Genomic DNA, 13649 nt, shown 5'->3' with positions numbered 1-13649 from the left:
GACAAGTATTTGTCATATAGTTTTCAATAATAATAGTTAGTACAGGCTTCCTGTAATATGATTCTGGACTCCATGAAGATAAATGTGTAATACTAACAGTAACAATCTAAGTGGAAGAAGCAAATATAACAGAGCATTATGTGATAGTTTTTTTATGATGCAAAATATGGATTATATTATTAATATACCTAAAGCATTTGATACACTCACACATCAAAACCTTATTAGAAAAGCTGAGACATATTGGAATAGATGGGCCTCTGCACAGGTGGTTTACAAACTACCTTCAAAATAGAAAGCATATCACACATATCGGGTCAAACTGAAGTAGAGAGCTACCAGTAACCTGTGGAGTGCCACAGGGAGCTGTACTCTCCCCAACTCTATTCAACATTTATGCACACAATATTAATCAGCTACCTCTCAAAGTTAAGATCTTCCAATATGCAGATGATACAGCTATAATATCCATCCATAATAACGTAAACATAGCTGAAACAAATATGCAACATGACATAAATCTGCTCATAAACTGGCTCACCAAAAACTCCATACACTTAAACTCAGATAAGACAAAATTAATGATATTCAGAAATCCACTGATTCGACCAGTTGATAACAAATATATAACCATCCAACATCCACTCTCCAACATAAAAAACATAAAGGAATTTACTTCAATGCAGATATGAACTGCAATAGCCACATAAACCATCTACACAACAAACTCCGAACAATAACTGGCAAACTCTACAGGTTAAAAGACATAGTTTCCATGCGCCTAAAAACACTAATATACAAAGCATCATCATCATCATCATCATCAAATTCCTGCCATGTACCCACAAGGGGTGTACAGAATATGATAGTACTACATGCAAAAATTATATCATTACTAACTTCCTATCTACAATTTTTCTCCAAATCAGTCTGTTACTTGTCAAGACTCCAACATTATCAGATCTTATATTTCTATTGTCTAAGGCACTTTGTACTGTATCAATCCAACTATATCTTGGTCTTCATCTGGGTCGTTTTGCTGCCAACCTGGCAGAGAACACTTGTTTTGCTAATCTTTCCTCGCCCATTCTGTTTAGGTGACCATACCACCTTAGATTACCTCTGCTAACACATTCCTGGATGCTGATAATGTCAAGTTCTTTCCTAAGATCTTCATCCTTAATATGATATTGCCATTGATGACATCTGTTCATGCCTATAATCCTTCTCAGGACTCTCATATTTGCAGTCTCTAGTCTTTGGTCAAGTGTTTTACTTCTGACCCAGCTCTCAGATCCATAAGTTAAAACTGGTTTGAACACTGTCTTGTATACAGCTAATTTAGTGTTCTGACTAATTTCTCTCTTATTCCATATGAATTTATTCAATTGACTTCCCACCATACCAGATTTGCTGATTCTGTTGTCTATTTCTATATTTAATTTACCATCTTCAGTAAAAATCGTGCCTAAGTAGCTGAAATGTTTTACTTGTTCCACAGGTTCTCCATTCACAACACAGTTGACATTTTCAAATGATTCTGCCTATTTTGATTGTCTTTGTCTTTTTATTGCTGACCTTCATACCATATCCATTGCAACAGCTATTCAATTTAGTCAGAGAATCTTGCAGACTTGTAGCGGATTTATTTAGAAGTATAACATCATCCGCATAAAGCAAAGAGCTGACATTAACATCTCCAATTTTGATATCATGTTGAATACCACTTTCCTTCATAATGTGATCCATATAGATAATGAATAACAGAGGGGATAATGTACATCCTTGTCTCACACCAGATTTAACATTAAACCATCTTCCTGTACTTCCTTCAATTCTAACTGCTGACTTACAACTCAAATAAAGACTAAGCATTGCTTGATATAATGCCCCATTGACACCATATAACTGCAGCGTATTGAATAGCTTCTCTCTTGGCACCTTATCATATGCCTTTTCCAAATCGACAAAACTTAAATAAAGATCTTTGTTATATTCCCATGCTTTCTCGACTATTTGTCGTAAAGTGAAAATCTGATCCTGACAGCCTCTGTTTGGCCTGAATCCAGCTTGTTCTTCACCAAGCTTTTCTTTCACAATTCTTCTCAACCGTTTCTCAAGTATACTTGCATAGATCTTGCCAGAAACACTCAGTAGGGAAATACCTCTGTAATTCTCACATTCAGTTTTATTTCCCTTTTTATATATGGGTACTATGAGAGCTCTACTCCAATCATCCGGAATTTGTCCCTCTGTTCAGGCTTTCTGAACTATGCAGTGCAGCCACTGTAAGACTCTTATACCACCATACTTCAGCATTTCTGGTCAAATATCATCTACTCCAGCTGCCTTTCCACATTTCAAGCCTTTGATGGCTTTTTCTACTTCAAGTATGGATATGTATTCCTGCTTGCGTGCCTGGTCAGTGTTTTTTACCACTGTGCTGTCATCACTGCTTGTTTCATTTAACAGTTGTTCCAAGTAATTACTCCATACTTCGAGGATATCTTTTTTTCCAGTTTTCATGTCACCTTTATCATCTGTAACTCCTTTTACAGCATTTTCCTCCATTCCTAAGCTTCTTCAACAACCTCCAGAATATTTTGCCACCTTCTTGATATTTATTTTCTATATTCTTGCCAAAGTCCTCCCATGACTTTTGTTTAGCTAGTTTTACACAGTGTTTAGCATTCTTGCATTTGTCTCTATATTCTCTAAGAGCACAAGCCGACTTATTTGACAGGAACTTTTGATATGCTTTCTTCTTTTCCTTCACTGCCTCTTTAACTTCCTGTGTCCACCAGGGAGTTCTGATTTTTTTATCCTTGCAGACAACCTCACCACATGCCTCTCTGGCAGAATCAATCAATGTTTTCTTCAAGGCTTGCCACTGAATCTCCAAGGTTTGATTCCTGTTCTCAAACTCTTTCATTTTTTCTTCAATAATCTTTGTGTATTTTAGTCTACAGTTCCCATCTGAGAGCTGATCAACTTTTATTTGCTTTAAAACTTTCTTACATGTTATTCTTTTCAATATGAAATTCAATTTTATCCTGCTCAAGACTAAATAGTGATCACTTCCAATTTCAAATCCTCTGTACACTCTGGTGTCCTGCACCAGGGAGAAAACATCACTATCAACAATAACATAGTCAATGAGGCTTTTCTTATTCCTACCCTCTTCTCTCCATGTGAATTTGTGTACATTTTTATGTTGGAACATGGTGTTAGTAATAACCAGTCCATGTCCGGAACAGAAATCCAACAGATATTTGCCATTATTATTAGCTTTGCTCTTTTCTCCAAATTTTCCCAAAATATTATTTCCTACTCTGCTATTTAGATCCCCAACAAGGACCAACTTTTCCTTTTTCATTGTGTCAGTTGCTTTTTCTAAAGCCTCAAAAAATTCCTCCACTTCTGCCTTAGTAGTACCTTCTGTGGGACCATAGGCACAAATAAGTCTCATTGTCCAGTTCCCCATTCTCATATTTGCCCACATTACTCTACTTGATACTGACTGCCATTCAAGAAGATTAGCCTCATATTTTGTGTTGAATACTATGGCTACTCCTTCTTTTCCTTGATTTTCATTGCCTGAATATAACATTTTGTATTTATTGCTCAGAAAGATCTCACCAGTTTTGGTCTTTTTTGTTTCAGTCACCCCTATTATGTCGATCTGGTACTTATCTAATTCCTCAGCTAGCTCCATTTCTTTGCCATTCAGGCTTCTTACGTTGATAGTACTGATCTTTAACTCTGGTGATGTTGAGTTGGGGTTTGTTTTCAGATTTGTTCCAGTAGCTGACTTTTCGCTGTTCGCCCTGGTTCCCTGGAGAAAACAACGGGGACCTTGTTTAACCGAGCGACGCCCCAGCCAGCATGAAATTTTGTCATGTTGTACCATCATTTTTTATTTTTTTTTATTTTGGTTTAACCAATAAGAATACAATTTGGTCGGCTAAATCCCAAATTGCCAGCCCATCCTCGTTTGTTCAGTATCCAAATAGATACCCAACAGGGTGCACCACGAGAAGGTGAGGATTGGACATTAGGTCAGAAGCCCTGGTCGGTTCTCCACATTCCTTTAAAGGCTATGTGGAGGTATCCTCTCAGTTATACAGCTTTGACCCTTAAGCACCCCATATACAAAGCACTATGCCAAAATATACTAAGATACGCTATAATAATGAATGCTTTCTGTGCACCCTACAAACTAAATAGATTAATGTCGTTACAGTGCAAAATGATAAAACTGATCTTTTGGGAACAAAGAGACAATAGCGACTTTATATACACTGCAATGTCAGAACACAAAATACTGAGAGCAGAACACTTATGTTACTATGCAGCTTTGCTAAAACATTATTTCGATGCCAACTACAGGACAGTCAGAAATACATACCATATAACAAGACCTCAGACAACTAATTATATCACATATAAATACAATACTCACTATGGAAAGGCCACACAAAATTTCTACATCCGCATGCTAAACAAATTACCTTTTGAATAAAGGAACCTTACAAACTACAATAGCCTGAAAAGAGCCCTAAGGACATACTATGAACAAGAAACATGCACCTTAAATACTATACAAACTTAATGAAACATAATATACTAATTCAGGCTTCCAGTTCAGTGACACATCAAGACATTCCAAGTTATCGTGTGTGTGTGTGAATTTCTCAATCAACGGCTGTAGTGGAAATCAAACCTATTAAACATCAGCCTACTTCACAACATGCAAACAAACCAATAAATAATAACTAACTGGTGTCATTCTCAGATAAGCTTAACAAATAAGCTTCGAGGATAAAAGCTGAGAAATTACATCTCATTCAAGATCAATAAAAAAAAAAAGGAAAAAAAAAAATCCATATATCACATTTAAGTGCTGTAGTTACAGCGCTTAAATATATTAAAATCAAAATTGTAAATATATATAACTCATTGTTAAATGAGTAAATGCTTATTATTATTATTAATACATTATACAGAAAAAAAAAAGAAAAAATCTGTACGAATTTCATTGTTACAAAAAAAATATAAAAAAATAAATAAATAAATAAAAAAAACAGAATTAAACCTGTTGTAAATATGTAATCTTATGCGTTGTAAATATGTAATCACAATATGTAATCATAATTTTAATAATAAAAAAAAAGGATTGAATTTAAAAAAAAAGTATGTAATCAATGTATGTATCATATGGAATCAAATGCACATAATGTATGTATCATATGTAATCAAATATGTGTAATGTAATATATGTAATCAAATATATGCAATGTATATATCATATGTAATCAAATGTATGTATGTACGCAATGTATGTACGTATGTATTATATGTAATCAAATGTATGTATGTACGCAATGTATGTACGTATGTATTATATGTAATCAAATGTATGTACGTATGTATTATATGTAATCAAATGTATGTATGTACACAATATATGTATCATATGTAATCAAATGTATGTATGTATGTATGCAATGTATGTATTACATGTAATTTAAATATGTAATCATAAACTTTAATAAAAAAAAAAAATTATTATTATTAACTTTATATAACAAGAAAAAAAAATTATAATGCAACACCTTCAGAGAGTCCAAAGACTCATCAAGGGAGGGCACCTACTCTACAACTCTCTGTCTCCACCACTCAATCCACCAATGAACTGCAACTACATCAACGGCATCTACCGCCCAATTTATATAGTATTTATATAGTATTTTCACCACCTTATTTATATAGTATTTTCACAGACAATCATAAACATCCATGCCCAAGGCAGGATTTGAATCCACAGCCTTTTGGTGGAGAGCAGATACGTTAACCACTCAGCCAACCAGGCTGGCAAATTGAGTTCGATAACAGGGAATGCATGAACAAAAAAAAAAAGATTTGCCACTGCAATAGTAGCCTGGAAGCAAAGCATGTATTTTCGTGGAGTAGCATGCTCTCCATGGGTTAAAAGGAAAAGATCTATGCATAATTACAAATATATACTGGAATCAAATGGCCTCAATAAGATATTCTATTCTGATATCCTCAATAAGATATGCATATTCTGACTCCTTTGAAATCAAAAAAGGAGTAAGACAAGGATGTGTCTGATCACCCTTACTGTATAACATATATAGTGAGCAAATTTTTAAAGATATTGCAGAATTGAAGGGTGTAAAAGTCGGGGGTAGTAGTAACTTGAACTTCAGGTATGCAGATGACACAGACCTTATAGCTGAATCTGAAGATGATCTTCAAAACTCAGTCACAGAAATTTACAACAGAAGCTTAGACATGGGACTAATTATTAACCTAAAGAAAACAAAGTGCATGATTATATCAAAAGAACCAATAAATAAGAAACTAAACATAGCTGTTAACCAAAAGAAAATTGAACAGGCTCAGTCTTTTATATATTTGAGACAAATGTTTACAGACAGAGGAAATTCCCTTAAAGAAATAAAACGAAGAATAGAGATAGCAAGAAAAGCCTTTATTGATATGAAAACTGTTCTAACATCCAGAGACTTGATGCTACTAGCATGTGGCAAGCCTACTTGTCTATACAGTACATTTCAATGGTCTTGATAGTTTGTGTTGCAGATTAAATGTTTTAAAAAAATTCTTTAAAAAAAAAATCCTATAGAGATGTGTACATATAACTTAAATGTTGAGCATTCCAGTTTACAAATGATTGTTTATTGCTGTTGCTGGAATTCTGCAAAACAGCAGTTTGTGGGAATTCTCAACAAGCAAAATGCTAATGTTGGCCTCCTTCTGCTTTATCAATACTAGGCTCACTTTTTTTTATATGTAAGATTATGACATACCAAAAACATTTAATATTTATCACTCATGTAATTTTTTTATTTCTTGCAAATTTTCAGAAAATTATCAAGGACATCATGAGTGCAATGATGGATTATGTAGCAGGAATTCTAAAAGTAATGCCTATGAGTATTCAGTGCTAAGAGTGTGAGTAGCCTTGAAACATGTCTAGTTCATTTTGGTCCTTCATTACTCCATATAGTCACTTATAGTGACAAATAGACAGAGAACTAGGAGCCATCCATGGAAGTTGTGTAAGAGTGTAGTTATTATGGGTGTGTAGACCAGATTTTTTTTTGCATGGAGAGTGGTGAGCGAGTGCAATGGATTGGCGGAATTGGTTGTGAGTATTACTATTATTATTATTATTATTACGGGTATCTCCATGGAGTCAGTAGACTCATCGCGGGAGACCCAAACTAGCAAAACAATATCTGTCATATCTCTTCTTGAATTCATTTACAGACGAAGAGCTCACAACTAAGTCAGGCAATGAATTCCACTCATTCACCACCCTCCAGGCAAAAAACCTTGTTCTGACACCTTTGTTAACCACACTCTTCTTTAATTTCCAGAGATGACCTCTTGTTCTTCCATCACTATCACACAGCTGAAACATTTCCCCTGCATCAATCCTATAAAAACCTTTTAGTAATTTGAATGTTTCTATCATATCACCTCTTCTTCGCCTATCAACCAATCTCTGCAATCCACAAGCTCTCAATCTATCAATGTAGGGAGTATTTTTTATATCACTCACCAACTTGGTCACTCTTCTCTGAACCCTCTCCACAGCCTCCTGATCTCCAAGGAATCCAGGTGACCAGATCTGAGCACAGTAATCCAAATGTGGAAGTATCAATGCTTTATAAAGGGGAATAATAACCTCTTTATCTCTGGATGTCAGTGTGTTCCTCAACAACCAAGTAATCCTATGTGCAATCTTGGACACCTTAGCAATGTGTCCTCTGAACTTCATTTCCCTATCTACCAATACCCCTAAGTCCCTAGCCTCATCAATCTCTTGGAGTACCTTTCCATCGATGTAGTACACAGCTGGTAATCTTTTAATCCCAAAATGCATGACTTTACACTTTTCCACATTGAACTGACATCCATTTTCTTTTGCCCATTTTACCAGCTTATTTAAATCCTCCTGCAAACTTTCAACATCAGCTTGATTTTTTATTGCACTACACAACTTTGCATCATCAGCAAACAACTGAATATCTCCCTTTAAGCCGTTTCCTATATCATTTATATACAAATTAAGTTATATACAAATTATATACAAATTAAGTGAGTATCCTGACAGTGAATGAATTCAAAGAGAAATATGATAGAATTTGTGTGTATGATGGTTGATTTGGGTCTCCTGTGATGAGTACTGGACTCTATGGAGATTCCATAAATAATAATAATAATAATAATAATAATATATAATTATAGAATAAAGTGGTGTATCACTGAAGTTGCATTTCTTGTAAAATGCTCATAATGTGATAAAACAAAAAACATAACTTCAATGACACATTGATACATAACTGCACATGGAGGAATGAGGGAACAAATCAAGACTAGACATGTTAAACATTTTACACATTTGTCAAAATGTATAAAAACAGCACAGCATAATCAAATTTTTGACAAATGTAAATGCTATTGAAATTCACTGATAATTACAAGATTTTTTGTCTTAAGGTGAAGCAATGAAGATGTGAATGCTATACACTGTTGGAGGGTGAACAGGAAACAGTGAAAGTAGATTTGACATTTTACTGATCATAAAGTGGGCAGCCAAAAACTACAACTGATGCTTTGCATAAGCAGAAGGCTGAACATTTAATCAGAGAAATTTGGCAAATAAGTCAGAAATCACTAGCATTGATGCTGAATTGGATTAGTACAAATAAATTAAAGTGTTATATAACTGTGCTATAATAAAGTAGGTGCATGTTGGGTGGCATGTCAGTTGACTAGTAAAATGAAACAGATGAGACTGAAAGTTTGTCACTGATTGCTTCAACATTACAAAAGGGAAAGCAAAGCTTTTCTTCACAAAATGTAATGACTGAGGATGAGCTGGATCTGGATCATTGTTATGATCCTGAAATGAATATTCAGTGTATAGAATATTACCACACCACATCATCCAGGGCCAAAAATTTCAAAACTTAACTTTCGGCCAAAAAGTGCATGCTGAACATCTTCTTGGGAGCCAGCAAAGGTGACTAGTTATTCTGCAGAATCATCTACATCATGTGTACTAATTATTGCTCAATCTAACTTTGCATCATCATCAGCAAACAACTGGATATTTCCTCTCAAATTATTTCCTATATCATTAATATAATTAAAAAGCATTAGTTGAAGTACAGAGCCTTGTGCCAAACTGCTGATCACCTGCCTTTCCTGGATTCTACTCCTCTAGCTACATATCCATCTCCATTTGCTCTAATTTATGTAATGGAGTTCCATGTGGTATTCTGTAAATGTCTTTGACATATGATGTTTGTTAAGTGTATGAATGAGTATATTATGCCCGGGCGAGTACGACGGACAACAAATCAGAATGGGATAATTAGTATAAGGAATCAAAGTAGGGATGGGACAAATGGGCTTCTGCGATTCATGTACACTAATGCCAGGAGTATTAGGAACAAGAAGGAAGAGTTTTTGGCCATGGTTGGCACTTCCAGGCCACAGGTTGTCGGTATTAGTGAAACATGGCTGACAGAGGATGATAAAGCTAGTGGGATTGAATGCGATGGGTATAGCGTGTTCAGGAGTGACAGGGTGAATAAAAAGGGGGGAGGAGTGTTATTGATGATAGCTGATGAGCTTCAGCCAAGGAGTATAGAATTTGAACTGCAGGATGGGGAAAAAAGCACATTTGAGGCTGTTTGGTGTGAGATACAATCTAGCAGAACAAAATATACAATTGGGTGCTGCTATAGACCGGGTGATGGAGTGGATGGTGGGAATAGTATGCATAAGCAAATAGAAGAAATGAATGGAAGGAGGGTAATTATTATGGGTGATTTCAATTATGGTAACATTGACTGGAAAGAGGAGAGGACACATGGGAGGAAGGAATTGGATTTTATGCAGTTATTAAGGGACAACTATCTACGGCAACATGTATTGGAAAATACCAGGGGGCAGAGAGTGCTGGACCTAGTAATTGCAACTGAGAATGTAGCTGTAACGAACATGACCATGTTGCCACCAATTGGTGAGAGTGACCATAAGGTCATGACTTGGGAGGTGGCTAAAGGAGTCGAATTTACAATTAAGACAGGGTATATGTGGAATTACCGGGCTGGTAAGTATGACAAGCTTAGGTGTGTGCTTGGCTCAATGCCATGGCATGTAAAACTGCAAGGGCTGGATGTTGATGGTGCATGGGAGGTGGTTAAGAACTGTTTGCAGGAGGCAATGGTTGACTGTATACCAAGAGTCCGAATAATAAATCAGGTAGGGGTTAAATGGATGAATAACACTATTAAGCTTGAGCTGCAAAAAAAGAAACAATTGTGGAGGGAATTTAAGGAGAAGGGTGACCATCAGGTGCATGAACAGTATAAAGCTCAGGCCAGGATGGTAACAAGGGTGGTAAGAAAAGCAAAAGCAGATTACGAAAGGAAATTGGCCATGCAGGCTAAAGAGAATCCCAAACAGTTTTTTCAATATGTTGCAAGTAAAAGGAAAAATGCTCATGGTAGAATGATCTTAAAAAATGCTGAGGGTAGGGAGGTAACTGAATCAGTCGATGTTGTGGAATTACTGAGCGAGCACTTTGCAAGAGTATATCATCCAGGTGGTGGCTTTGCGGAAATGGAGGAACCAACAGCTTATACTGGAATTGTGATGAATGAGGTAGAGGTAACTAGTCTATTACAGAACCTCAATGTCAATACATCTGTGGGATTGGATGGTATACCAGCTCGTGTCGTACGTGAAGCGGCCAAAGAATTGTCAGTGCCCTTGACCATTATGTTTAATTTGAGCCTCAGGACTGGGTCAGTCCCAAGGGGGTGGAAAGAGGGGAAAATAGTTCCACTGCACAAAGGTGGTTCCAAGGCTGCTGTTGAAAATTACCGGCCAATCAGCATAACAGGAATCATTATCAAGGTCTTAGAGAAAATAGTCAAGAGGAAAATACAAGATTGGATAGAAGAAAATGGGATACTGTATCGGGGACAGCATGGTTTTGTGAAGGGTAGGTCATGCCTCAGTAACTTGCTCACGTATTATAACACAGTGACGGCTGAACTGGATAAGGGTAATGGGTTTACAGTGATTCTGCTGGACCTTGCTAAGGCCTTTGACAGGATACCACATGGAATTCTAATCAGTAAATTGCAGCATATGGGAATGGACATAGGGTTGGTGAGATGGATAGGAGGGTGGTTGACGGAGAGATATCAGAGAGTGGTTTACTCAGGAGTAGAGTCCACTAGACGGCCTGTGACTAGTGGTGTACCACAAGGATCTGTTCTTGGACCACTGCTGTTTAATTTGTTCATAAATGATATAGGAAAGGATCTGAGAGGAACAGTTCATTTGTTTGCGGATGATGCGAAGTTGGGTAGGGCAATAGTGAATGCAGATGATGTCAAAATTTTGCAGGATGATTTGGATAGATTGGAGGTCTGGGCTAGGGAGAATGGATGTCAATTTAATGTGGCAAAATGTAAGGTTATACATTTTGGGGTGAAAAGATGGGAGGCAGTTTACTGCATTGGTGGAACCGTGCTCCAGGAAATTGATGAGGCACGAGATTTAGGAGTGTTGGTGGATAAGGAATTGAAATTTAGGGGACACATTGCAAAAGTGGCCAAATCAGCTCATCAAATCACTTGGTTGCTGAAGAATACGTTGACAAGCAGAGACAAGCAGGTTATTGTTCCTCTGTATCGAGCCTTGATAAGACCTCATCTCGACTACTGTGCTCAGATTTGGTCACCTAGGTTTCTTCTTGATGGGGAGGAGGTAGAGAGGATCCAGAGGCGAGTGACCAAGATGATAGCAGGTCTGTGGAATGAACCGTATGAGAACAGGTTGAGGATTTGTGGGTTGCAAAAATTGGTTGATAGGCGGAGGAGGGGAGATATGATTGAGACATTCAAATTACTGAAGGGTTTCTATAAAATTAATTCAGAAGATATTTTTGAGAACAGGGCTGGTTGTGGGAGGACTAGGGGACATCCATGGAAACTGGGCAAAAGTGTTGTTAGTAAAGGTGTTAGAGCTGGGTTCTTTACTTTTAGAGTAGTGAATGAGTGGAATGCGCTCCCTGAGTCTGTGGTGGATGCTGTGACAGTGAATGAGTTTAAGGCGAGGTATGATAGATACTGTATGAATATCGAATAGTTGTGATGAAAATGATTTGGGGCCTCCCTCGATGAGTTTAATGACTCCCTGGAGTTGCCCGTAATAATAATAATAAAATAATAATAATAATAATAATAATAATAATAATAATGATGAGTCATCTCATGAGTACTCATTTCAAGTTCTGCATGTGCATGCATGGCTCAGTGAGATGATATAATAGTTTCCACCTTCATGCGAGTTGTAAAGTGGAGGAAAATCTGATTCCAATCAGATACCATATGATGAAAAGCATTTCTACATCATGTGAAGTATCTTAGGGAAATCTGACCTTGTGCCATCCATGTCAATGGATGACAACTGCTTGTGCAGTCCTGACATTAAACCTCCATAACTTGATCTACATGAAACTTCCATCTGTTCCACTAGCATTTCTCATGAGGTAAAAGTGATAAGACAGAATGCAGATAGTGAAAGCATGTCAATGCATTCTGGTAAATAAATGTTTGGTTTTACAGAAGGAGTAAAGTGTGCAGAGCTTTTTAAATTAAATTATCCTTGTAGCTACCAACCATCTATCCTGATTTAGGTAAGTCTCCTGAATTTTTACTTGTACTAAGACTTGTATTATGGTAATTATGCCTCTACTCTCTTTACTCTCCTATTTAGTACAGTATTTCTGCCAAATGTTTTGACTTTCTCATTTTTCTAATTAAAACAGTACACTGAGCATTGTAGCTCTCTTATTAAATTCTTGGTAAGCCAGATTCACAGTGCACTGTATCCTACATCAACACTTTGTTACTAATAAATATGTTCATAGTGAAGAATTTATGGAGACACAACACATGTGTTAGAATAATTACTTTACTTAACATTAAGCAAGTAAGAATTGATGTTTTGACCTCTGTATTGAGGTCATCATCGGGAAAACATACATATGTACAGGATACATGCTACATGATGCTGCACTACACAAAAGTAAGATGAATCTAAATGTTTGTTAATCATTTATCCTAGCCTGATCTCTGGTGAGGAGGAAAAAAAAAAAAAAAAAACTGAACTACATTAAACTTGGTGCAATCGGCATTGCACCAAGGTCAGTTAACAAATTAGATTTCATTTATCACACTGAAAGAGGTCTAAAATCTCTCCTCTCCAATTTAGCTGACAAAATATGAATGGACACATCGCCCATATTAACCTATAATAAACAACTAAGTTGCAACCTAACCAGAGCAGAAAAATTGGCCCTATTAAATTCTTGGTAAGCCCAATTCACAGTGCACTGTATCCTACATCAATACTTTGTTACTAATAAATATGTTCATAGTGAAGGTACTCTATGAGGTACACAAGGTTCACTATGAGCCAGCAAGAGTAAAAAAAATTGGCCCTTGCTGGCCTGGTTGGCTGAGCGGTTAGTGTATTCGCTCTCCAGCCAAAAGGCTGTGGGTTCA

The 13649-nt window shown here is 36.5% G+C and overlaps 1 protein-coding gene across 1 annotated transcript in view; it reads right to left on the bottom strand.

The window, feature by feature from the left end:
- The window catches only part of LOC150099699 (solute carrier family 12 member 2-like), a 497862-nt gene that overhangs the window by 384943 nt on the left and 99270 nt on the right, over positions 1 to 13649 (bottom strand). The gene's annotated exons all lie outside the window — the stretch shown is intronic.

The sequence above is a fragment of the Typopeltis vanoorti genome, chromosome 14, assembly GCF_054136105.1.
Source record: "Typopeltis vanoorti isolate ZY-2024b chromosome 14, IOZ_Tvanoo_1.0, whole genome shotgun sequence".
In the NCBI taxonomy this organism is placed as follows: Eukaryota; Metazoa; Arthropoda; class Arachnida; order Uropygi; family Thelyphonidae; genus Typopeltis; species Typopeltis vanoorti.
Note: the sequence above shows the minus strand (reverse complement) of the source record. Positions and strands in the feature narration are given on the sequence as shown.